Source organism: Paramisgurnus dabryanus, chromosome 9 (assembly GCF_030506205.2).
Source record: "Paramisgurnus dabryanus chromosome 9, PD_genome_1.1, whole genome shotgun sequence".
In the NCBI taxonomy this organism is placed as follows: domain Eukaryota; kingdom Metazoa; phylum Chordata; class Actinopteri; order Cypriniformes; family Cobitidae; genus Paramisgurnus; species Paramisgurnus dabryanus.
The window spans coordinates 3,497,618-3,521,986 of NC_133345.1; the positions used below are offsets into that span (position 1 = coordinate 3,497,618).

A 24,369-nucleotide genomic window follows, 5' to 3' on the forward strand; every position below is an offset into this window, starting at 1 on the left:
GGAAATAACAAAAAATAAGCCAACATAGGAGCAAAGACCAAATCATCTTCAATAACCAGACACAGAGCTCCTCCATAATACCAAATCAATTCAAAAGAAAGAAGATCATTCATTGCTTTTAAGTATCTAAAACCAATAAGGATTCTAGATTTAACTTATTTTAAAAACTGCTAATATATCATGGCTTCCAGGTCTGTCAACGTTGCTGTGGTTTTTCGACAGCTGTAATATGACGGGTAGAGTGAAAAAAAAATGTTTAAGTGTTTTGAACATCCCAATCTGTTCGTTTACTTAGTATTTTATTCATGTTTTCGAGTTAAAAAATAATTCTTAAATCAAGATACATTTACTTAATAAGCAAAGTGGCTTAGAATTTAAGTCTTGTTTACTGAAATAAATTCTAAAATGTAATAGGTTAAGGCTTAAAACAAGTAAAAATATCTGCCAGTGGGGTAAGAAAAATAAACCTAAATTGAGTTTATTATTGAATTAAGCTGAAACTAGAATTAAGTTTATTTTTCTTACCCCGCTGGCAGATATTTTTTACTTGTTTTAAATATAAACCTGTTGATTTTTATAATTTATTTCAATTATTACAAAGTATACGATCTGATTTTTTAATCGCGGTGTTTGTTTTATTCCTCGTTTCTTTTCCGTGCATTTGCTTTATTTATTTATTTTTGCTTGTTGCATTTAAATGCACGTTTGATTTGTTGCCACATTATTCTGTGTTAATGTATTTTTTAACATGTTTATAAACAAAAAGTGCATTATTATAATTAATTATATGGCTGTGAATTCCCAGCAAACACAAAACGCTTTTATAACAATGTTCTATTACAATACATAATATCTTACGCCACTTTGCTTACCAAGTAAATGTATCTCCATTTAAGAATTGTCAGATATTCACAAGAAAACAAGACAAAAACAGTAAGTAAGATATTCATTTACTTTTTTCTTTCAAACATGAATTTACAGACGGCTGGAAATTTTAAATAAAATAACTAGACATACCTATTCGGGTCTGCTCCCGTTTGCTGTGATGACGGGGACTTAGTCCAAAGCACATTTTGAGGAATACTTACACATTTTACTTCTTATTTCTTTGGAATTAATTATTATTTATTTTCAATTACAAAGTATGCGATCTGATTTTTTTAATCGCGGTGTTTGTTTTATTCCTCGTTTCTTTTCCATGCATTTGCTTTATTTATTTATTTTCTGCTTGTTGCATTTAAATGCACATTTGATTTGTTGCCACATTATTCTGTGTTAATGTATTTTTTAACATGTTTATCAACAAAAAGTGCGTTATTATAATTAATTATATAGCTGTGAAATATATACAAGAATTCCCAGCAAAAACAAAACGTTTTTATAACAATTTTCTATTACAATACATAATATCTTAAGCCACTTTGCTTACCAAGTAAATGTATCTCCATTTAAGAATTGTCAGATATTCACTAGAAAACAAGACAAAAACAGTAAGTAAGATATTCATTTACTTTTTTCTTTCAAACATGAATTTACAGACGGCTGGAAATGTTTAATAAAATAACTAGACATACCTATTCGGGTCTGCTCCCGTTTGCTGTGATGACGGGGGACTTAGTCCAAAGCACATTTTGAGGAATACTTACACATTTTACTTCTTATTTCTTTGAAATTAATTATTATTTATTTTTAATTACAAAGTATGCGATCTGATTTTTTTAATCGCGGTGTGTGTTTTATTCCTCGTTTCTTTAGCTCACACAACATTCTACCAAAAAAACAGCAGATCATTTTCTACTAGATAACTCCATACACTATGGATTAAAAATGTCCCGACTGCGAACCTGATAAAACCCAGGTAAAAAGCAAATACAAATAAACCATTTTGATTTAGCAAAAGTTTACAAATAAATGCACTCCCTGCACACAACAAGCACGTCTAGTTACCATTCATTTTTTGCGTGATTTAAGTTTCGTCGCATACATTTTGGAAGGCACACGATAAAAACAAAATAAGGCTTTTAATGTATGCAGACTTCATTCTCCGTTGAGGGCTTATCAATCATAATAAACGCTGTTAACTCTTCTCATTGAATGGTCTAAATCCAATGCTGGTAAAGAAATCAAATGTGCATTTCAACGCAACAAGCAAGCCGTAAAGCAATGGATGCAGGCAAACAAACGAGGAATAGCACATGCACCACGATTAGATCATCGGGTCTCATACTTTGGAATTAATAAGAAATAATTATTCAGTCTAAAGAAATAAGAAGTAAAATGTCTAAGTATTTCTCCAAATGTGCAGACTCATTACAATAAACGGGAGCAGACACGAATAGTTATGTATGTCTCGTTATTTTATTTAAAATTGACAGCTGTCTAACATATGATATATTTTGATAATACGTAATGCTAAAAAAATAATATAACACCAATCGACAATATATGTTATTGTTATTTTTACAAGTAAATTCATGTGTAGGAGAAAACAAAGCAGCTGTCAGTCCATACTATATTGAGTGGCCATCGTAGTGGTGCAACCTGAACGATGTTTTCCCTACTTCCGGTCAAAGGCGCCATTTTGTGAAATAGGCATATAGGTGACGCTGGAGCACGCGCGGCCATTGTCTCTGTTCAACAAAGCAAGTGTATATATACACATACGCATATTTTTCCTCAATCAATCACCGAATACAAGGTGCAATTCGATGCCAACTGGCCCTTCTCTCTGGTTTCATGTTTGTAAGGAAAATTAAGGGGGAAATTACGATAGCATTTCAGCCAAACATTCATTCGTGCCACGCTGCTTTTCTTTGAACGAAAAAAAAACCCCTCTGCTCCCCCTACACAATTTCTTCTCCTGTTATTTTATGCTTAAAACAAGCAAATAAATCTGCCTACAGGGTAAGAAAAAAATTGTGAACTTTTCCCATAAACACTTAATTCAAGAAAAATTGTCCCACCCCACTGGCCATTTTTTATCCACAATACACATTCGATGTCTGCACGCACCATTGTCTTTGTTCAACGCAAACAATTCTGTTGCGTTTTTCTTTGAACGAAGTGCTCCGCCTAGATAATTTGACCCATATTCACATGGGTTTGTTTCTCGTTTTTTCTTTGAGAACAATCTATATAGCGCTTTCCACAATCGTTTTGGTGTTAGCTTTACGTAAAATAGAAACACAGAAAAGTACTGAGCGATGGAGAAACCACGAAGCGGAACTTATTATGGACCACGGATTGGCAAACAAACTGGCAACCACGCACAAAAGAAGCAAACTCTGGTTTTAAACTCACCTTATTTGTCCCCGGAAAACGCCAGAGTCGATGCACGGAGTGGACGTAGCAAGCCTCGCTTCCATAGCCGAAGGTCAAAAATCCATTTAAACGTGTAGTCCCCGGTGTCCACTCGATCTTACACAAAAAGCCGAGAAGCGATACCGCAATGGCATCCGGAGAAGGCGCTGGCTGTCGGGATGGAGGTTAGCGGGTCAGAGGTCCGGCACTGAAGGTCTGCGTTCATTACTCACCGTGTGCATTTCACTCTATACTTGTAAAAAAACCATACAAATACATACAGAAACAGTTATCACTCATACAAAAAGAAACACGAAGGTAAAGCTTCAGTTAATTTGCTCGCTGAATGCTTTTTGCATGCACATACAAAACTGAACAAAACTGATATACTGAACAACATAGGCCCCAAAATTGAGGAACACCAGTTGTTTAGTTAAACTGATTGAATAGCACTTTGCTTCCTATTTGTTAAATATGAAATGAGACAATAAATTACAAATTACATTTCAATGCCTGCAGCGTGTTCATGTCCACACCACAAATAAAACCGTGTGACCCTTTTTTTTTTTTTTGGTTAAAAGTTTGAAAGTTTCGAACCTACGCAACACTCTAAAGACAAATGCTCCTAAATAGTAACAAATAAGGGTTCTTCAGCTTGTAACCATAGCAGAACCCGTTTTTTTTTTTTGGTACTATATAGAACCTTTTTATACGGTTCTATAAAGAATCTTGCCTTGAAAAGTGCTCACCTCAGTGGTGCTATAAAGAACGATTAATTTATCAGCTGTCAGGAGTGACATTTTTGTTATTTATCCACTTTCTAATGTATAGCACTTGATAAGGATTAACAGTTTAAAAACAGAAATGCAAGACATCAGAAAATACATTTATTTTTTACTTTCATAACATGAGAGGTGTCATACAATAACAAATATGTGCTTTAAAATCACATTCCTAAGTTAAAAATATACATAAAAATAGATATATGGATCATTACACAAATCACTACTCAAAGGAAATATGTTAAATAACTGCTTCAATATTAATTAACAATAACATTTGGCCAAGGCAGTCCTTGTAAATAGACATATAAATAGACAAATAAAATCATGACATATATGCCATAGAGCCTGAGATAGAGAAAAATAATAAGGAATTCTGCTTTTACTACCATCTCAGAAATATTGCCAGAATTGGAGGTTTTGTCTCAAGACAGGACTTAGAGAAACTTGTTCATGCTTTCATCACCAGCAGGGCCGATTATTGCAATGGACAATGGATTAAAAAAGTACTGTTACTTGTTTAAAAACCACTTCATGGCTACGGGCCGAAATACATGACAGATATGCTAATCGAATATGAAACCGATTACTCGGATCAATAGGATCAGGTCATTTAGAAAAAACAAGGGTTCACTCAAAACAAGGTGCATCAGCATTTAGTTATTATCAGCTTTCAGAAGAGATCAGATGTGCTTCAACAGTAGACACTTTTAAATCTAGATTAAAAACACATCAGTTTAACTTTGCATTTACTGAATGATTTAAAACAGTACGAATAAAACAGTACAAAAGAATAAAACAGTATGAACCTTACCTGTTATAAAGGGAATGAATCTTACGGTATGGTGCTTACCTGCAGAAATAAATAAAGTACAATAAGAACACACAGAACTTCAATTTTCAAAATTATTTTAACAATAAATGATGATTATTTAACTGGTTTACCTGTTTGCGATTACCACAGAATCCCGTCACCTGGCTGCGGTCTTCATTTGGTGAACGGTTCTCCACTCATAATTGACCTATACAAGAAATAGAGAAGAATAATAAGCAATTCTGCTTTTACATGTAGATGTGTGCCCCAAGAACACAGACACACCGGCCCCAAAAAGTTTAAACAGTACACATTTCTGTTATTTTAATGTGGCAAATGTGTCAGCTTTAAAAGAAGCATACATTACCTTTTAAAGAGGATGCGCACTGCGTGAAATACCTTTACTCCCAGCATAAGCAAGCAATTTTCAAAATGCTTTTAAAAGTAATGGTGATTATTTTACTTGTTTAACTGTTTGTGATTACCATGGAATCATGTCACCATCATTTTTAAGCTTGTAAAGCAAATAATGAAATATTGACTTAGTAGGAAAAAATATTTTGGAAGTATCGTGATAAATGATGAAGAAAATATTTTGCAAAGTGATGGTTAGCACACGGTTGATGGTACCTAATAAATTCCATCATATTTTTTTTATTCCTACTATGGAAGTCAATGGTGACTATCTGCTGTGGGTTTACCATCATTCCTCAAAATACCTTCTTTTGTGTTACTCAGAAAAAAACTAATCCTCGTGTTGTTGTAAGCCTGTATGCATGAGTAAATGATGACAGAACTATCATCATAAATTGAAATATCCCTTTAAACTGTATTTCCCCCCCTTAAACTTAAACTTATTTTCTTACAGCAAGTCATTTAGGTAATCAAGAAAATACTTTACCCGTTGTCTTTGTGAGTTAAACAAATACAGCTACGCTTCCAGGTCTGTCGACGTTGCTGTGGTTTTTCGACAGCTGTAGTATGAAGGGTAGCGAATGAATGAATACATTGCAAAAAATCATTTCTTACTTGTTATTTCGAACTGTTTTCACTGTACAAATATCTAGAAAGTCTTAAAATAAGATGCATTTTTTGATGAGCAAAATGCCCTAAGAAAATAAGCCTAGCCTTTAGGGAGAAAAAAACTCAAAATTTAAGCGAATTTGGGCTTAAAACAAGCAAATAAATCTGCCAAAGGGGTAAGAAACAAATCTAGATATAAACACTTAATTCAAGAAAAATTGTCGTAGCCCATTGGCAGATTTGTTGGCTTGTTTAATGTACATGGATGTACAATATTTCAATTTGTCTTGTATTTATTAGCATTTTGTATTGCCCAACGCTGTCTATGTTGTTTAACTGTTGTCATTTTCTTATAAAAGCCTTTATAATTTATTAGTTTGGATGATTGCCATTCCCGAGAACCTCTTATATTGGAAGGAAAAGAATCATCTAAGCATTATTTTGTTGACTGTCTCTTAGACATGTAGCCGTTTGATTGTGGTTCTATTCAATGGCTAGTCTATTCTTTTGGAATGGTCAAACGTCTATTAGATTTTCACTGACAGCCCACATTAAGCCTTGTTTTAGCCTAGACACATATTCGCTGTCTATTAGAAATTATGTAGTCGTTAAATAGCCGCCTTTTTGATGACTAATGTATTCTTGGGCCGTGGTTAGACGTCTCTTGGACAAAAGAATCTATTTTTAACACAAAGGTCAGGGGAGAGCGCGAACGCAGTCCCCCACTATCAGAAATTTTGCAGTCGAGATTCCCACATTTGGGGAATTCGCAAAGGGTCAGCACAACCGGAGTGCAATGGCTGAGCCTCGCCCTGGGTAAACCACCTTCATGATCATGGTGTCTCCCCTGCCAGGTAAGTATGAGCGACACCCTTTGAGGCCAGACGGACGCATCTTCCTGTGACCGATCACATCGACGGCGCCCCCGAAGGCCATCCGACTAACATTTCATTACTGTGTGTGACCAGGTGGAAAGCGCACGAAGCCACGTCTGAGACCAAACATTCTTCGAGATCTACCCTATTTTTATTCCGTTTCCAGCCCGGTTGAACCGTGTAGAGTGAAATATGTGAAACAATTTAAATCAAATGGATTTAAATTGCGCATTCAAATATATGGTTTCGTTATTACAAAGTATCTTTACGTGGAATAGAAACAAATAAATGTACAGAGCAATCAAGAAACAATGAAAGCATAGCAATTTTAGAACGTGGATAAATAAAAACACAGGGCTCAATGACTTACCCGTTGTCGTTGTGAGTTAAACAAGTACAGCTATGCCTCCAGGTCTGTCGACGTTGCTGTGGTTTTTCGACAGCTGTAGTATGAAGGGTAGTGAAAAAAAGTTTTCAGGTGTTTTTAACATTCCAATCGGCCTCTTTCGCTTTTGTTGCACCTTCAGCTGTGTCGAGGATGTTTAATTCGTCCTCGGATCACCACCACAAACTTGTAAAGAAAATAATTAAATACATTACAAAAACATTTCTTTGTCAGCGTGTTCATTTCCACGCAAGCTTTTCGTTAAACCAATAAAGCCAACGAAAACACAGCAATTTTAAAACACACGGATTAGAAAAAACACCGTCATTCACGCACAGAAGAAGCAAATTCTTTTTTTTATACTTGACTTATTTGTCCCCGAGAAGGGGAGCGCACCATTCATGGAAACACTGCAATACCACGTTGATGCATGGAGTGGAAGGAGCAAGCTCCGCTTCCATTTCCGAAGGTCAAAAATCCATTTAACATATAGTCCCCGGATAGGAGACGTATCAGACATTAAACTGATAAGAACAGATACTACACTTGATCTTAGCCAAAAGGCCGAGAAGCGATACCGGAATAGACGCAGCCAAAGGGGGAGCCGGCGAAGGCGCTGGCTTTTGGGGTGGAGGCTAGCGGGCATTTAACTCTATACGTTCTCATTGTATAACCCAGAGGTAGAACGTTGAGCTAGCAGATCAGAAGTTCATTTTTTCTAAACCCATGCAGAAAACACACACACAAAAAAGCAGTCATCGCTTAACCAAACAGAAACATGAAGTAAAGCTTCAGTTAATTTGCTTGCAGCTTGCAGATCCAATACGTCGATCGTAAAGGTAATGCCGGTAGATCGCACATACCTTAACTGTGTATGCTGCTCCACGCCTCCACGAGCTTCGGGAAACAGAGCGCAAAATTGTCATTATGGTCTTGGATTAACTGTGAAACATGCTTTGCCTTTCTTCTCAAATGTGTTTTCATAAATCTTACGCTGTCCGCTGCAGCTCAGTCGTCTAACTTCTGAAATTTACCAGGATGCGCATTTTTTCCTTGATGCAGGAACTGATCCACGCTCATGAGAGAGAGAGAGAGAGAGAGAGAGAGAGAGAGAGAGAGAGAGAGAGAATTTAGAATTTTCAAAAAACCTTTATTACAAATTAAAACATTTTCATAACCTCAAATCAGAAAAAACAAAGGGGAAAAAAAAAATATATATATAGTAACGGAAATAACAAAAAATAAGCCAACATAGGAGCAAAGACCAAATCATCTTCAATAACCAGACACAGAGCTCCTCCATAATACCAAATCAATTCAAAAGAAAGAAGATCATTCATTGCTTTTAAGTATCTAAAACCAATAAGGATTCTAGATTTAACTTATTTTAAAAACTGCTAATATATCATGGCTTCCAGGTCTGTCAACGTTGCTGTGGTTTTTCGACAGCTGTAATATGACGGGTAGAGTGAAAAAAAAATGTTTAAGTGTTTTGAACATCCCAATCTGTTCGTTTACTTAGTATTTTATTCATGTTTTCGAGTTAAAAAATAATTCTTAAATCAAGATACATTTACTTAATAAGCAAAGTGGCTTAGAATTTAAGTCTTGTTTACTGAAATAAATTCTAAAATGTAATAGGTTAAGGCTTAAAACAAGTAAAAATATCTGCCAGTGGGGTAAGAAAAATAAACCTAAATTGAGTTTATTATTGAATTAAGCTGAAACTAGAATTAAGTTTATTTTTCTTACCCCGCTGGCAGATATTTTTTACTTGTTTTAAATATAAACCTGTTGATTTTTATAATTTATTTCAATTATTACAAAGTATACGATCTGATTTTTTAATCGCGGTGTTTGTTTTATTCCTCGTTTCTTTTCCGTGCATTTGCTTTATTTATTTATTTTTGCTTGTTGCATTTAAATGCACGTTTGATTTGTTGCCACATTATTCTGTGTTAATGTATTTTTTAACATGTTTATAAACAAAAAGTGCGTTATTATAATTAATTATATGGCTGTGAATTCCCAGCAAACACAAAACGCTTTTATAACAATGTTCTATTACAATACATAATATCTTACGCCACTTTGCTTACCAAGTAAATGTATCTCCATTTAAGAATTGTCAGATATTCACAAGAAAACAAGACAAAAACAGTAAGTAAGATATTCATTTACTTTTTTCTTTCAAACATGAATTTACAGACGGCTGGAAATTTTAAATAAAATAACTAGACATACCTATTCGGGTCTGCTCCCGTTTGCTGTGATGACAGGGACTTAGTCCAAAGCACATTTTGAGGAATACTTACACATTTTACTTCTTATTTCTTTGGAATTAATTATTATTTATTTTCAATTACAAAGTATGCGATCTGATTTTTTTAATCGCGGTGTTTGTTTTATTCCTCGTTTCTTTTCCATGCATTTGCTTTATTTATTTATTTTCTGCTTGTTGCATTTAAATGCACATTTGATTTGTTGCCACATTATTCTGTGTTAATGTATTTTTTAACATGTTTATCAACAAAAAGTGCGTTATTATAATTAATTATATAGCTGTGAAATATATACAAGAATTCCCAGCAAAAACAAAACGTTTTTATAACAATTTTCTATTACAATACATAATGGGGCGGTTTCCCGGACCAGGATTAGCTTAATCCAGGACTAGGCCTTAGTTTAATTAGGAAATATAACTAGTTTTAACAAACATGCCTTACTAAAAACATTACATGTGTGCATTTTGAGGTAAAACAAAGGGCACTGATGTATTTTAAGATATGTCAGTGCAAGTTATTTTCAGTTTGGAGAGCTCTTAAAAGTGTTTAAGTCTAGGACTAGTCTAATCCCTGTCCGGGAAACCGCCCCAATATCTTAAGCCACTTTGCTTACCAAGTAAATGTATCTCCATTTAAGAATTGTCAGATATTCACTAGAAAACAAGACAAAAACAGTAAGTAAGATATTCATTTACTTTTTTCTTTCAAACATGAATTTACAGACGGCTGGAAATGTTTAATAAAATAACTAGACATACCTATTCGGGTCTGCTCCCGTTTGCTGTGATGACGGGGGACTTAGTCCAAAGCACATTTTGAGGAATACTTACACATTTTACTTCTTATTTCTTTGAAATTAATTATTATTTATTTTTAATTACAAAGTATGCGATCTGATTTTTTTAATCGCGGTGTGTGTTTTATTCCTCGTTTCTTTAGCTCACACAACATTCTACCAAAAAAACAGCAGATCATTTTCTACTAGATAACTCCATACACTATGGATTAAAAATGTCCCGACTGCGAACATGATAAAACCCAGGTAAAAAGCAAATACAAATAAACCATTTTGATTTAGCAAAAGTTTACAAATAAATGCACTCCCTGCACACAACAAGCACGTCTAGTTACCATTCATTTTTTGCGTGATTTAAGTTTCGTCGCATACATTTTGGAAGGCACACGATAAAAACAAAATAAGGCTTTTAATGTATGCAGACTTCATTCTCCGTTGAGGGCTTATCAATCATAATAAACGCTGTTAACTCTTCTCATTGAATGGTCTAAATCCAATGCTGGTAAAGAAATCAAATGTGCATTTCAACGCAACAAGCAAGCCGTAAAGCAATGGATGCAGGCAAACAAACGAGGAATAGCACATGCACCACGATTAGATCATCGGGTCTCATACTTTGGAATTAATAAGAAATAATTATTCAGTCTAAAGAAATAAGAAGTAAAATGTCTAAGTATTTCTCCAAATGTGCAGACTCATTACAATAAACGGGAGCAGACACGAATAGTTATGTATGTCTCGTTATTTTATTTAAAATTGACAGCTGTCTAACATATGATATATTTTGATAATACGTAATGCTAAAAAAATAATATAACACCAATCGACAATATATGTTATTGTTATTTTTACAAGTAAATTCATGTGTAGGAGAAAACAAAGCAGCTGTCAGTCCATACTATATTGAGTGGCCATCGTAGTGGTGCAACCTGAACGATGTTTTCCCTACTTCCGGTCAAAGGCGCCATTTTGTGAAATAGGCATATAGGTGACGCTGGAGCACGCGCGGCCATTGTCTCTGTTCAACAAAGCAAGTGTATATATACACATACGCATATTTTTCCTCAATCAATCACCGAATACAAGGTGCAATTCGATGCCAACTGGCCCTTCTCTCTGGTTTCATGTTTGTAAGGAAAATTAAGGGGGAAATTACGATAGCATTTCAGCCAAACATTCATTCGTGCCACGCTGCTTTTCTTTGAACGAAAAAAAAACCCCTCTGCTCCCCCTACACAATTTCTTCTCCTGTTATTTTATGCTTAAAACAAGCAAATAAATCTGCCTACAGGGTAAGAAAAAATTTGTGAACTTTTCCCATAAACACTTAATTCAAGAAAAATTGTCCCACCCCACTGGCCATTTTTTATCCACAATACACATTCGATGTCTGCACGCACCATTGTCTTTGTTCAACGCAAACAATTCTGTTGCGTTTTTCTTTGAACGAAGTGCTCCGCCTAGATAATTTGACCCATATTCACATGGGTTTGTTTCTCGTTTTTTCTTTGAGAACAATCTATATAGCGCTTTCCACAATCGTTTTGGTGTTAGCTTTACGTAAAATAGAAACACAGAAAAGTACTGAGCGATGGAGAAACCACGAAGCGGAACTTATTATGGACCACGGATTGGCAAACAAACTGGCAACCACGCACAAAAGAAGCAAACTCTGGTTTTAAACTCACCTTATTTGTCCCCGGAAAACGCCAGAGTCGATGCACGGAGTGGACGTAGCAAGCCTCGCTTCCATAGCCGAAGGTCAAAAATCCATTTAAACGTGTAGTCCCCGGTGTCCACTCGATCTTACACAAAAAGCCGAGAAGCGATACCGCAATGGCATCCGGAGAAGGCGCTGGCTGTCGGGATGGAGGTTAGCGGGTCAGAGGTCCGGCACTGAAGGTCTGCGTTCATTACTCACCGTGTGCATTTCACTCTATACTTGTAAAAAAACCATACAAATACATACAGAAACAGTTATCACTCATACAAAAAGAAACACGAAGGTAAAGCTTCAGTTAATTTGCTCGCTGAATGCTTTTTGCATGCACATACAAAACTGAACAAAACTGATATACTGAACAACATAGGCCCCAAAATTGAGGAACACCAGTTGTTTAGTTAAACTGATTGAATAGCACTTTGCTTCCTATTTGTTAAATATGAAATGAGACAATAAATTACAAATTACATTTCAATGCCTGCAGCGTGTTCATGTCCACACCACAAATAAAACCGTGTGACCCTTTTTTTTTTTTTTTGGTTAAAAGTTTGAAAGTTTCGAACCTACGCAACACTCTAAAGACAAATGCTCCTAAATAGTAACAAATAAGGGTTCTTCAGCTTGTAACCATAGCAGAACCCGTTTTTTTTTTTTGGTACTATATAGAACCTTTTTATACGGTTCTATAAAGAATCTTGCCTTGAAAAGTGCTCACCTCAGTGGTGCTATAAAGAACGATTAATTTATCAGCTGTCAGGAGTGACATTTTTGTTATTTATCCACTTTCTAATGTATAGCACTTGATAAGGATTAACAGTTTAAAAACAGAAATGCAAGACATCAGAAAATACATTTATTTTTTACTTTCATAACATGAGAGGTGTCATACAATAACAAATATGTGCTTTAAAATCACATTCCTAAGTTAAAAATATACATAAAAATAGATATATGGATCATTACACAAATCACTACTCAAAGGAAATATGTTAAATAACTGCTTCAATATTAATTAACAATAACATTTGGCCAAGGCAGTCCTTGTAAATAGACATATAAATAGACAAATAAAATCATGACATATATGCCATAGAGCCTGAGATAGAGAAAAATAATAAGGAATTCTGCTTTTACTACCATCTCAGAAATATTGCCAGAATTGGAGGTTTTGTCTCAAGACAGGACTTAGAGAAACTTGTTCATGCTTTCATCACCAGCAGGGCCGATTATTGCAATGGACAATGGATTAAAAAAGTACTGTTACTTGTTTAAAAACCACTTCATGGCTACGGGCCGAAATACATGACAGATATGCTAATCGAATATGAAACCGATTACTCGGATCAATAGGATCAGGTCATTTAGAAAAAACAAGGGTTCACTCAAAACAAGGTGCATCAGCATTTAGTTATTATCAGCTTTCAGAAGAGATCAGATGTGCTTCAACAGTAGACACTTTTAAATCTAGATTAAAAACACATCAGTTTAACTTTGCATTTACTGAATGATTTAAAACAGTACGAATAAAACAGTACAAAAGAATAAAACAGTATGAACCTTACCTGTTATAAAGGGAATGAAGCTTACGGTATGGTGCTTACCTGCAGAAATAAATAAAGTACAATAAGAACACACAGAACTTCAATTTTCAAAATTATTTTAACAATAAATGATGATTATTTAACTGGTTTACCTGTTTGCGATTACCACAGAATCCCGTCACCTGGCTGCGGTCTTCATTTGGTGAACGGTTCTCCACTCATAATTGACCTATACAAGAAATAGAGAAGAATAATAAGCAATTCTGCTTTTACATGTAGATGTGTGCCCCAAGAACACAGACACACCGGCCCCAAAAAGTTTAAACAGTACACATTTCTGTTATTTTAATGTGGCAAATGTGTCAGCTTTAAAAGAAGCATACATTACCTTTTAAAGAGGATGCGCACTGCGTGAAATACCTTTACTCCCAGCATAAGCAAGCAATTTTCAAAATGCTTTTAAAAGTAATGGTGATTATTTTACTTGTTTAACTGTTTGTGATTACCATGGAATCATGTCACCATCATTTTTAAGCTTGTAAAGCAAATAATGAAATATTGACTTAGTAGGAAAAAATATTTTGGAAGTATCGTGATAAATGATGAAGAAAATATTTTGCAAAGTGATGGTTAGCACACGGTTGATGGTACCTAATAAATTCCATCATATTTTTTTTATTCCTACTATGGAAGTCAATGGTGACTATCTGCTGTGGGTTTACCATCATTCCTCAAAATACCTTCTTTTGTGTTACTCAGAAAAAAACTAATCCTCGTGTTGTTGTAAGCCTGTATGCATGAGTAAATGATGACAGAACTATCATCATAAATTGAAATATCCCTTTAAACTGTATTTCCCCCCCTTAAACTTAAACTTATTTTCTTACAGCAAGTCATTTAGGTAATCAAGAAAATACTTTACCCGTTGTCTTTGTGAGTTAAACAAATACAGCTACGCTTCCAGGTCTGTCGACGTTGCTGTGGTTTTTCGACAGCTGTAGTATGAAGGGTAGCGAATGAATGAATACATTGCAAAAAATCATTTCTTACTTGTTATTTCGAACTGTTTTCACTGTACAAATATCTAGAAAGTCTTAAAATAAGATGCATTTTTTGATGAGCAAAATGCCCTAAGAAAATAAGCCTAGCCTTTAGGGAGAAAAAAACTCAAAATTTAAGCGAATTTGGGCTTAAAACAAGCAAATAAATCTGCCAAAGGGGTAAGAAACAAATCTAGATATAAACACTTAATTCAAGAAAAATTGTCGTAGCCCATTGGCAGATTTGTTGGCTTGTTTAATGTACATGGATGTACAATATTTCAATTTGTCTTGTATTTATTAGCATTTTGTATTGCCCAACGCTGTCTATGTTGTTTAACTGTTGTCATTTTCTTATAAAAGCCTTTATAATTTATTAGTTTGGATGATTGCCATTCCCGAGAACCTCTTATATTGGAAGGAAAAGAATCATCTAAGCATTATTTTGTTGACTGTCTCTTAGACATGTAGCCGTTTGATTGTGGTTCTATTCAATGGCTAGTCTATTCTTTTGGAATGGTCAAACGTCTATTAGATTTTCACTGACAGCCCACATTAAGCCTTGTTTTAGCCTAGACACATATTCGCTGTCTATTAGAAATTATGTAGTCGTTAAATAGCCGCCTTTTTGATGACTAATGTATTCTTGGGCCGTGGTTAGACGTCTCTTGGACAAAAGAATCTATTTTTAACACAAAGGTCAGGGGAGAGCGCGAACGCAGTCCCCCACTATCAGAAATTTTGCAGTCGAGATTCCCACATTTGGGGAATTCGCAAAGGGTCAGCACAACCGGAGTGCAATGGCTGAGCCTCGCCCTGGGTAAACCACCTTCATGATCATGGTGTCTCCCCTGCCAGGTAAGTATGAGCGACACCCTTTGAGGCCAGACGGACGCATCTTCCTGTGACCGATCACATCGACGGCGCCCCCGAAGGCCATCCGACTAACATTTCATTACTGTGTGTGACCAGGTGGAAAGCGCACGAAGCCACGTCTGAGACCAAACATTCTTCGAGATCTACCCTATTTTTATTCCGTTTCCAGCCCGGTTGAACCGTGTAGAGTGAAATATGTGAAACAATTTAAATCAAATGGATTTAAATTGCGCATTCAAATATATGGTTTCGTTATTACAAAGTATCTTTACGTGGAATAGAAACAAATAAATGTACAGAGCAATCAAGAAACAATGAAAGCATAGCAATTTTAGAACGTGGATAAATAAAAACACAGGGCTCAATGACTTACCCGTTGTCGTTGTGAGTTAAACAAGTACAGCTATGCCTCCAGGTCTGTCGACGTTGCTGTGGTTTTTCGACAGCTGTAGTATGAAGGGTAGTGAAAAAAAGTTTTCAGGTGTTTTTAACATTCCAATCGGCCTCTTTCGCTTTTGTTGCACCTTCAGCTGTGTCGAGGATGTTTAATTCGTCCTCGGATCACCACCACAAACTTGTAAAGAAAATAATTAAATACATTACAAAAACATTTCTTTGTCAGCGTGTTCATTTCCACGCAAGCTTTTCGTTAAACCAATAAAGCCAACGAAAACACAGCAATTTTAAAACACACGGATTAGAAAAAACACCGTCATTCACGCACAGAAGAAGCAAATTCTTTTTTTATACTTGACTTATTTGTCCCCGAGAAGGGGAGCGCACCATTCATGGAAACACTGCAATACCACGTTGATGCATGGAGTGGAAGGAGCAAGCTCCGCTTCCATTTCCGAAGGTCAAAAATCCATTTAACATATAGTCCCCGGATAGGAGACGTATCAGACATTAAACTGATAAGAACAGATACTACACTTGATCTTAGCCAAAAGGCCGAGAAGCGATACCGGAATAGACGCAGCCAAAGGGGGAGCCGGCGAAGGCGCTGGCTTTTGGGGTGGAGGCTAGCGGGCATTTAACTCTATACGTTCTCATTGTATAACCCAGAGGTAGAACGTTGAGCTAGCAGATCAGAAGTTCATTTTTTCTAAACCCATGCAGAAAACACACACACAAAAAAGCAGTCATCGCTTAACCAAACAGAAACATGAAGTAAAGCTTCAGTTAATTTGCTTGCAGCTTGCAGATCCAATACGTCGATCGTAAAGGTAATGCCGGTAGATCGCACATACCTTAACTGTGTATGCTGCTCCACGCCTCCACGAGCTTCGGGAAACAGAGCGCAAAATTGTCATTATGGTCTTGGATTAACTGTGAAACATGCTTTGCCTTTCTTCTCAAATGTGTTTTCATAAATCTTACGCTGTCCGCTGCAGCTCAGTCGTCTAACTTCTGAAATTTACCAGGATGCGCATTTTTTCCTTGATGCAGGAACTGATCCACGCTCATGAGAGAGAGAGAGAGAGAGAGAGAGAGAGAGAGAGAGAGAGAGAGAGAATTTAGAATTTTCAAAAAACCTTTATTACAAATTAAAACATTTTCATAACCTCAAATCAGAAAAAACAAAGGGGAAAAAAAAAATATATATATAGTAACGGAAATAACAAAAAATAAGCCAACATAGGAGCAAAGACCAAATCATCTTCAATAACCAGACACAGAGCTCCTCCATAATACCAAATCAATTCAAAAGAAAGAAGATCATTCATTGCTTTTAAGTATCTAAAACCAATAAGGATTCTAGATTTAACTTATTTTAAAAACTGCTAATATATCATGGCTTCCAGGTCTGTCAACGTTGCTGTGGTTTTTCGACAGCTGTAATATGACGGGTAGAGTGAAAAAAAAATGTTTAAGTGTTTTGAACATCCCAATCTGTTCGTTTACTTAGTATTTTATTCATGTTTTCGAGTTAAAAAATAATTCTTAAATCAAGATACATTTACTTAATAAGCAAAGTGGCTTAGAATTTAAGTCTTGTTTACTGAAATAAATTCTAAAATGTAATAGGTTAAGGCTTAAAACAAGTAAAAATATCTGCCAGTGGGGTAAGAAAAATAAACCTAAATTGAGTTTATTATTGAATTAAGCTGAAACTAGAATTAAGTTTATTTTTCTTACCCCGCTGGCAGATATTTTTTACTTGTTTTAAATATAAACCTGTTGATTTTTATAATTTATTTCAATTATTACAAAGTATACGATCTGATTTTTTAATCGCGGTGTTTGTTTTATTCCTCGTTTCTTTTCCGTGCATTTGCTTTATTTATTTATTTTTGCTTGTTGCATTTAAATGCACGTTTGATTTGTTGCCACATTATTCTGTGTTAATGTATTTTTTAACATGTTTATAAACAAAAAGTGCGTTATTATAATTAATTATATGGCTGTGAATTCCCAGCAAACACAAAACGCTTTTATAACAATGTTCTATTACAATACATAATATCTTACGCCACTTTGCTTACCAAGTAAATGTATCTCCATTTAAGAATTGTCAGATATTCACAAGAAAACAAGACAAAAACAGTAAGTAAGATATTCATTTACTTTTTTCTTTCAAACATGAATTTACAGACGGCTGGAAATTTTAAATAAAATAACTAGACATACCTATTCGGGTCTGCTCCCGTTTGCTGTGATGACAGGGACTTAGTCCAAAGCACATTTTGAGGAATACTTACACATTTTACTTCTTATTTCTTTGGAATTAATTATTATTTATTTTCAATTACAAAGTATGCGATCTGATTTTTTTAATCGCGGTGTTTGTTTTATTCCTCGTTTCTTTTCCATGCATTTGCTTTATTTATTTATTTTCTGCTTGTTGCATTTAAATGCACATTTGATTTGTTGCCACATTATTCTGTGTTAATGTATTTTTTAACATGTTTATCAACAAAAAGTGCGTTATTATAATTAATTATATAGCTGTGAAATATATACAAGAATTCCCAGCAAAAACAAAACGTTTTTATAACAATTTTCTATTACAATACATAATGGGGCGGTTTCCCGGACCAGGATTAGCTTAATCCAGGACTAGGCCTTAGTTTAATTAGGAAATATAACTAGTTTTAACAAACATGCCTTACTAAAAACATTACATGTGTGCATTTTGAGGTAAAACAAAGGGCACTGATGTATTTTAAGATATGTCAGTGCAAGTTATTTTCAGTTTGGAGAGCTCTTAAAAGTGTTTAAGTCTAGGACTAGTCTAATCCCTGTCCGGGAAACCGCCCCAATATCTTAAGCCACTTTGCTTACCAAGTAAATGTATCTCCATTTAAGAATTGTCAGATATTCACTAGAAAACAAGACAAAAACAGTAAGTAAGATATTCATTTACTTTTTTCTTTCAAACATGAATTTACAGACGGCTGGAAATGTTTAATAAAATAACTAGACATACCTATTCGGGTCTGCTCCCGTTTGCTGTGATGACGGGGGACTTAGTCCAAAGCACATTTTGAGGAATACTTACACATTTTACTTCTTATTTCTTTGAAATTAATTATTATTTATTTTTAATTACAAAGTATGCGATCTGATTTTTTTAATCGCGGTGTGTGTTTTATTCCTCGTTTCTTTAGCTCACACAACATTCTACCAAAAAAACAGCAGATCATTTTCTACTAGATAACTCCATACACTATGGATTAAAAATGTCCCGACTGCGAACCTGATAAAACCCAGGTAAAAAGCAAATACAAATAAACCATTTTGATTTAGCAAAAGTTTACAAATAAATGCACTCCCTGCACACAACAAGCACGTCTAGTTACCATTCATTTTTTGCGTGATTTAAGTTTCGTCGCATACATTTTGGAAGGCACACGATAAAAACAAAATAAGGCTTTTAATGTATGCAGACTTCATTCTCCGTTGAGGGCTTATCAATCATAATAAACGCTGTTAACTCTTCTCATTGAATGGTCTAAATCCAATGCTGGTAAAGAAATCAAATGTGCATTTCAACGCAACAAGCAAGCCGTAAAGCAATGGATGCAGGCAAACAAACGAGGAATAGCACATGCACCACGATTAGATCATCGGGTCTCATACTTTGGAATTAATAAGAAATAATTATTCAGTCTAAAGAAATAAGAAGTAAAATGTCTAAGTATTTCTCCAAATGTGCAGACTCATTACAATAAACGGGAGCAGACACGAATAGTTATGTATGTCTCGTTATTTTATTTAAAATTGACAGCTGTCTAACATATGATATATTTTGATAATACGTAATGCTAAAAAAATAATATAACACCAATCGACAATATATGTTATTGTTATTTTTACAAGTAAATTCATGTGTAGGAGAAAACAAAGCAGCTGTCAGTCCATACTATATTGAGTGGCCATCGTAGTGGTGCAACCTGAACGATGTTTTCCCTACTTCCGGTCAAAGGCGCCATTTTGTGAAATAGGCATATAGGTGACGCTGGAGCACGCGCGGCCATTGTCTCTGTTCAACAAAGCAAGTGTATATATACACATACGCATATTTTTCCTCAATCAATCACCGAATACAAGGTGCAATTCGATGCCAACTGGCCCTTCTCTCTGGTTTCATGTTTGTAAGGAAAATTAAGGGGGAAATTACGATAGCATTTCAGCCAAACATTCATTCGTGCCACGCTGCTTTTCTTTGAACGAAAAAAAAACCCCTCTGCTCCCCCTACACAATTTCTTCTCCTGTTATTTTATGCTTAAAACAAGCAAATAAATCTGCCTACAGGGTAAGAAAAAATTTGTGAACTTTTCCCATAAACACTTAATTCAAGAAAAATTGTCCCACCCCACTGGCCATTTTTTATCCACAATACACATTCGATGTCTGCACGCACCATTGTCTTTGTTCAACGCAAACAATTCTGTTGCGTTTTTCTTTGAACGAAGTGCTCCGCCTAGATAATTTGACCCATATTCACATGGGTTTGTTTCTCGTTTTTTCTTTGAGAACAATCTATATAGCGCTTTCCACAATCGTTTTGGTGTTAGCTTTACGTAAAATAGAAACACAGAAAAGTACTGAGCGATGGAGAAACCACGAAGCGGAACTTATTATGGACCACGGATTGGCAAACAAACTGGCAACCACGCACAAAAGAAGCAAACTCTGGTTTTAAACTCACCTTATTTGTCCCCGGAAAACGCCAGAGTCGATGCACGGAGTGGACGTAGCAAGCCTCGCTTCCATAGCCGAAGGTCAAAAATCCATTTAAACGTGTAGTCCCCGGTGTCCACTCGATCTTACACAAAAAGCCGAGAAGCGATACCGCAATGGCATCCGGAGAAGGCGCTGGCTGTCGGGATGGAGGTTAGCGGGTCAGAGGTCCGGCACTGAAGGTCTGCGTTCATTACTCACCGTGTGCATTTCACTCTATACTTGTAAAAAAACCATACAAATACATACAGAAACAGTTATCACTCATACAAAAAGAAACACGAAGGTAAAGCTTCAGTTAATTTGCTCGCTGAATGCTTTTTGCATGCACATACAAAACTGAACAAAACTGATATACTGAACAACATAGGCCCCAAAATTGAGGAACACCAGTTGTTTAGTTAAACTGATTGAATAGCACTTTGCTTCCTATTTGTTAAATATGAAATGAGACAATAAATTACAAATTACATTTCAATGCCTGCAGCGTGTTCATGTCCACACCACAAATAAAACCGTGTGACCCTTTTTTTTTTTTTTGGTTAAAAGTTTGAAAGTTTCGAACCTACGCAACACTCTAAAGACAAATGCTCCTAAATAGTAACAAATAAGGGTTCTTCAGCTTGTAACCATAGCAGAACCCGTTTTTTTTTTTTGGTACTATATAGAACCTTTTTATACGGTTCTATAAAGAATCTTGCCTTGAAAAGTGCTCACCTCAGTGGTGCTATAAAGAACGATTAATTTATCAGCTGTCAGGAGTGACATTTTTGTTATTTATCCACTTTCTAATGTATAGCACTTGATAAGGATTAACAGTTTAAAAACAGAAATGCAAGACATCAGAAAATACATTTATTTTTTACTTTCATAACATGAGAGGTGTCATACAATAACAAATATGTGCTTTAAAATCACATTCCCAAGTTAAAAATATACATAAAAATAGATATATGGATCATTACACAAATCACTACTCAAAGGAAATATGTTAAATAACTGCTTCAATATTAATTAACAATAACATTTGGCCAAGGCAGTCCTTGTAAATAGACATATAAATAGACAAATAAAATCATGACATATATGCCATAGAGCCTGAGATAGAGAAAAATAATAAGGAATTCTGCTTTTACTACCATCTCAGAAATATTGCCAGAATTGGAGGTTTTGTCTCAAGACAGGACTTAGAGAAACTTGTTCATGCTTTCATCACCAGCAGGGCCGATTATTGCAATGGACAATGGATTAAAAAAGTACTGTTACTTGTTTAAAAACCACTTCATGGCTACGGGCCGAAATACATGACAGATATGCTAATCGAATATGAAACCGATTACTCGGATCAATAGGATCAGGTCATTTAGAAAAAACAAGGGTTCACTCAAAACAAGGTGCATCAGCATTTAGTTATTATCAGCTTTCAGAAGAGATCAGATGTGCTTCAACAGTAGACACTTTTAAATCTAGATTAAAAACACATCAGTTTAACTTTGCATTTACTGAATGATTTAAAACAGTACGAATAAAACAGTACAAAAGAATAAAACAGTATGAACCTTACCTGTTATAAAGGGAATGAAGCTTACGGTATGGTGCTTACCTGCAGAAATAAATAAAGTACAATAAGAACACACAGAACTTCAATTTTCAAAATTATTTTAACAATAAATGATGATTATTTAACTGGTTTACCTGTTTGCGATTACCACAGAATCCCGTCACCTGGCTGCGGTCTTCATTTGGTGAACGGTTCTCCACTCATAATTGACCTATACAAGAAATAGAGAAGAATAATAAGCAATTCTACTTTTACATGTAGATGTGTGCCCCAAGAACACAGACACACCGGCCCCAAAAAGTTTAAACAGTACACATTTCTGTTATTTTAATGTGGCAAATGTGTCAGCTTTAAAAGAAGCATACATTACCTTTTAAAGAGGATGCGCACTGCGTGAAATACCTTTACTCCCAGCATAAGCAAGCAATTTTCAAAATGCTTTTAAAAGTAATGGTGATTATTTTACTTGTTTAACTGTTTGTGATTACCATGGAATCATGTCACCATCATTTTTAAGCTTGTAAAGCAAATAATGAAATATTGACTTAGTAGGAAAAAATATTTTGGAAGTATCGTGATAAATGATGAAGAAAATATTTTGCAAAATGATGGTTAGCACACGGTTGATGGTACCTAATAAATTCCATCATATTTTTTTTATTCCTACTATGGAAGTCAATGGTGACTATCTGCTGTGGGTTTACCATCATTCCTCAAAATACCTTCTTTTGTGTTACTCAGAAAAAAACTAATCCTCGTGTTGTTGTAAGCCTGTATGCATGAGTAAATGATGACAGAACTATCATCATAAATTGAAATATCCCTTTAAACTGTATTTCCCCCCCTTAAACTTAAACTTATTTTCTTACAGCAAGTCATTTAGGTAATCAAGAAAATACTTTACCCGTTGTCTTTGTGAGTTAAACAAATACAGCTACGCTTCCAGGTCTGTCGACGTTGCTGTGGTTTTTCGACAGCTGTAGTACGAAGGGTAGCGAATGAATGAATACATTGCAAAAAATCATTTCTTACTTGTTATTTCGAACTGTTTTCACTGTACAAATATCTAGAAAGTCTTAAAATAAGATGCATTTTTTGATGAGCAAAATGCCCTAAGAAAATAAGCCTAGCCTTTAGGGAGAAAAAAACTCAAAATTTAAGCGAATTTGGGCTTAAAACAAGCAAATAAATCTGCCAAAGGGGTAAGAAACAAATCTAGATATAAACACTTAATTCAAGAAAAATTGTCGTAGCCCATTGGCAGATTTGTTGGCTTGTTTAATGTACATGGATGTACAATATTTCAATTTGTCTTGTATTTATTAGCATTTTGTATTGCCCAACGCTGTCTATGTTGTTTAACTGTTGTCATTTTCTTATAAAAGCCTTTATAATTTATTAGTTTGGATGATTGCCATTCCCGAGAACCTCTTATATTGGAAGGAAAAGAATCATCTAAGCATTATTTTGTTGACTGTCTCTTAGACATGTAGCCGTTTGATTGTGGTTCTATTCAATGGCTAGTCTATTCTTTTGGAATGGTCAAACGTCTATTAGATTTTCACTGACAGCCCAAATTAAGCCTTGTTTTAGCCTAGACACATATTCGCTGTCTATTAGAAATTATGTAGTCGTTAAATAGCCGCCTTTTTGATGACTAATGTATTCTTGGGCCGTGGTTAGACGTCTCTTGGACAAAAGAATCTATTTTTAACACAAAGGTCAGGGGAGAGCGCGAACGCAGTCCCCCACTATCAGAAATTTTGCAGTCGAGATTCCCACATTTGGGGAATTCGCAAAGGGTCAGCACAACCGGAGTGCAATGGCTGAGCCTCGCCCTGGGTGAACCACCTTCATGATCATGGTGTCTCCCCTGCCAGGTAAGTATGAGCGACACCCTTTGAGGCCAGACGGACGCATCTTCCTGTGACCGATCACATCGACGGCGCCCCCGAAGGCCATCCGACTAACATTTCATTACTGTGTGTGACCAGGTGGAAAGCGCACGAAGCCACGTCTGAGACCAAACATTCTTCGAGATCTACCCTATTTTTATTCCGTTTCCAGCCCGGTTGAACCGTGTAGAGTGAAATATGTGAAACAATTTAAATCAAATGGATTTAAATTGCGCATTCAAATATATGGTTTCGTTATTACAAAGTATCTTTACGTGGAATAGA

At 35.4% G+C, this 24,369-nt stretch overlaps 5 non-coding genes across 5 annotated transcripts; all 5 read right to left on the minus strand.

Moving 5' to 3' along the window:
* Positions 1-6,616: 6,616 nt before the first annotated feature.
* Positions 6,617-6,781, minus strand: LOC135752879 (U1 spliceosomal RNA). Its single transcript, XR_010533367.1, has one exon. It is a non-coding gene; the product is annotated as a U1 spliceosomal RNA (small nuclear RNA).
* A 783-nt stretch (positions 6,782-7,564) lies between these two features.
* On the minus strand, positions 7,565-7,755 carry LOC135752888 (U2 spliceosomal RNA). The gene has a single exon (XR_010533374.1). It is a non-coding gene; the product is annotated as a U2 spliceosomal RNA (small nuclear RNA).
* A 7,510-nt stretch (positions 7,756-15,265) lies between these two features.
* LOC135752880 (U1 spliceosomal RNA) lies at positions 15,266-15,430 on the minus strand. Its single transcript, XR_010533368.1, has one exon. It is a non-coding gene; the product is annotated as a U1 spliceosomal RNA (small nuclear RNA).
* Positions 15,431-16,212: 782 nt separating this feature from the next.
* On the minus strand, positions 16,213-16,403 carry LOC135752890 (U2 spliceosomal RNA). The gene has a single exon (XR_010533376.1). It is a non-coding gene; the product is annotated as a U2 spliceosomal RNA (small nuclear RNA).
* A 7,509-nt stretch (positions 16,404-23,912) lies between these two features.
* Positions 23,913-24,077, minus strand: LOC135752875 (U1 spliceosomal RNA). The gene has a single exon (XR_010533363.1). It is a non-coding gene; the product is annotated as a U1 spliceosomal RNA (small nuclear RNA).
* Between the last annotated feature and the right edge of the window lie 292 nt (positions 24,078-24,369).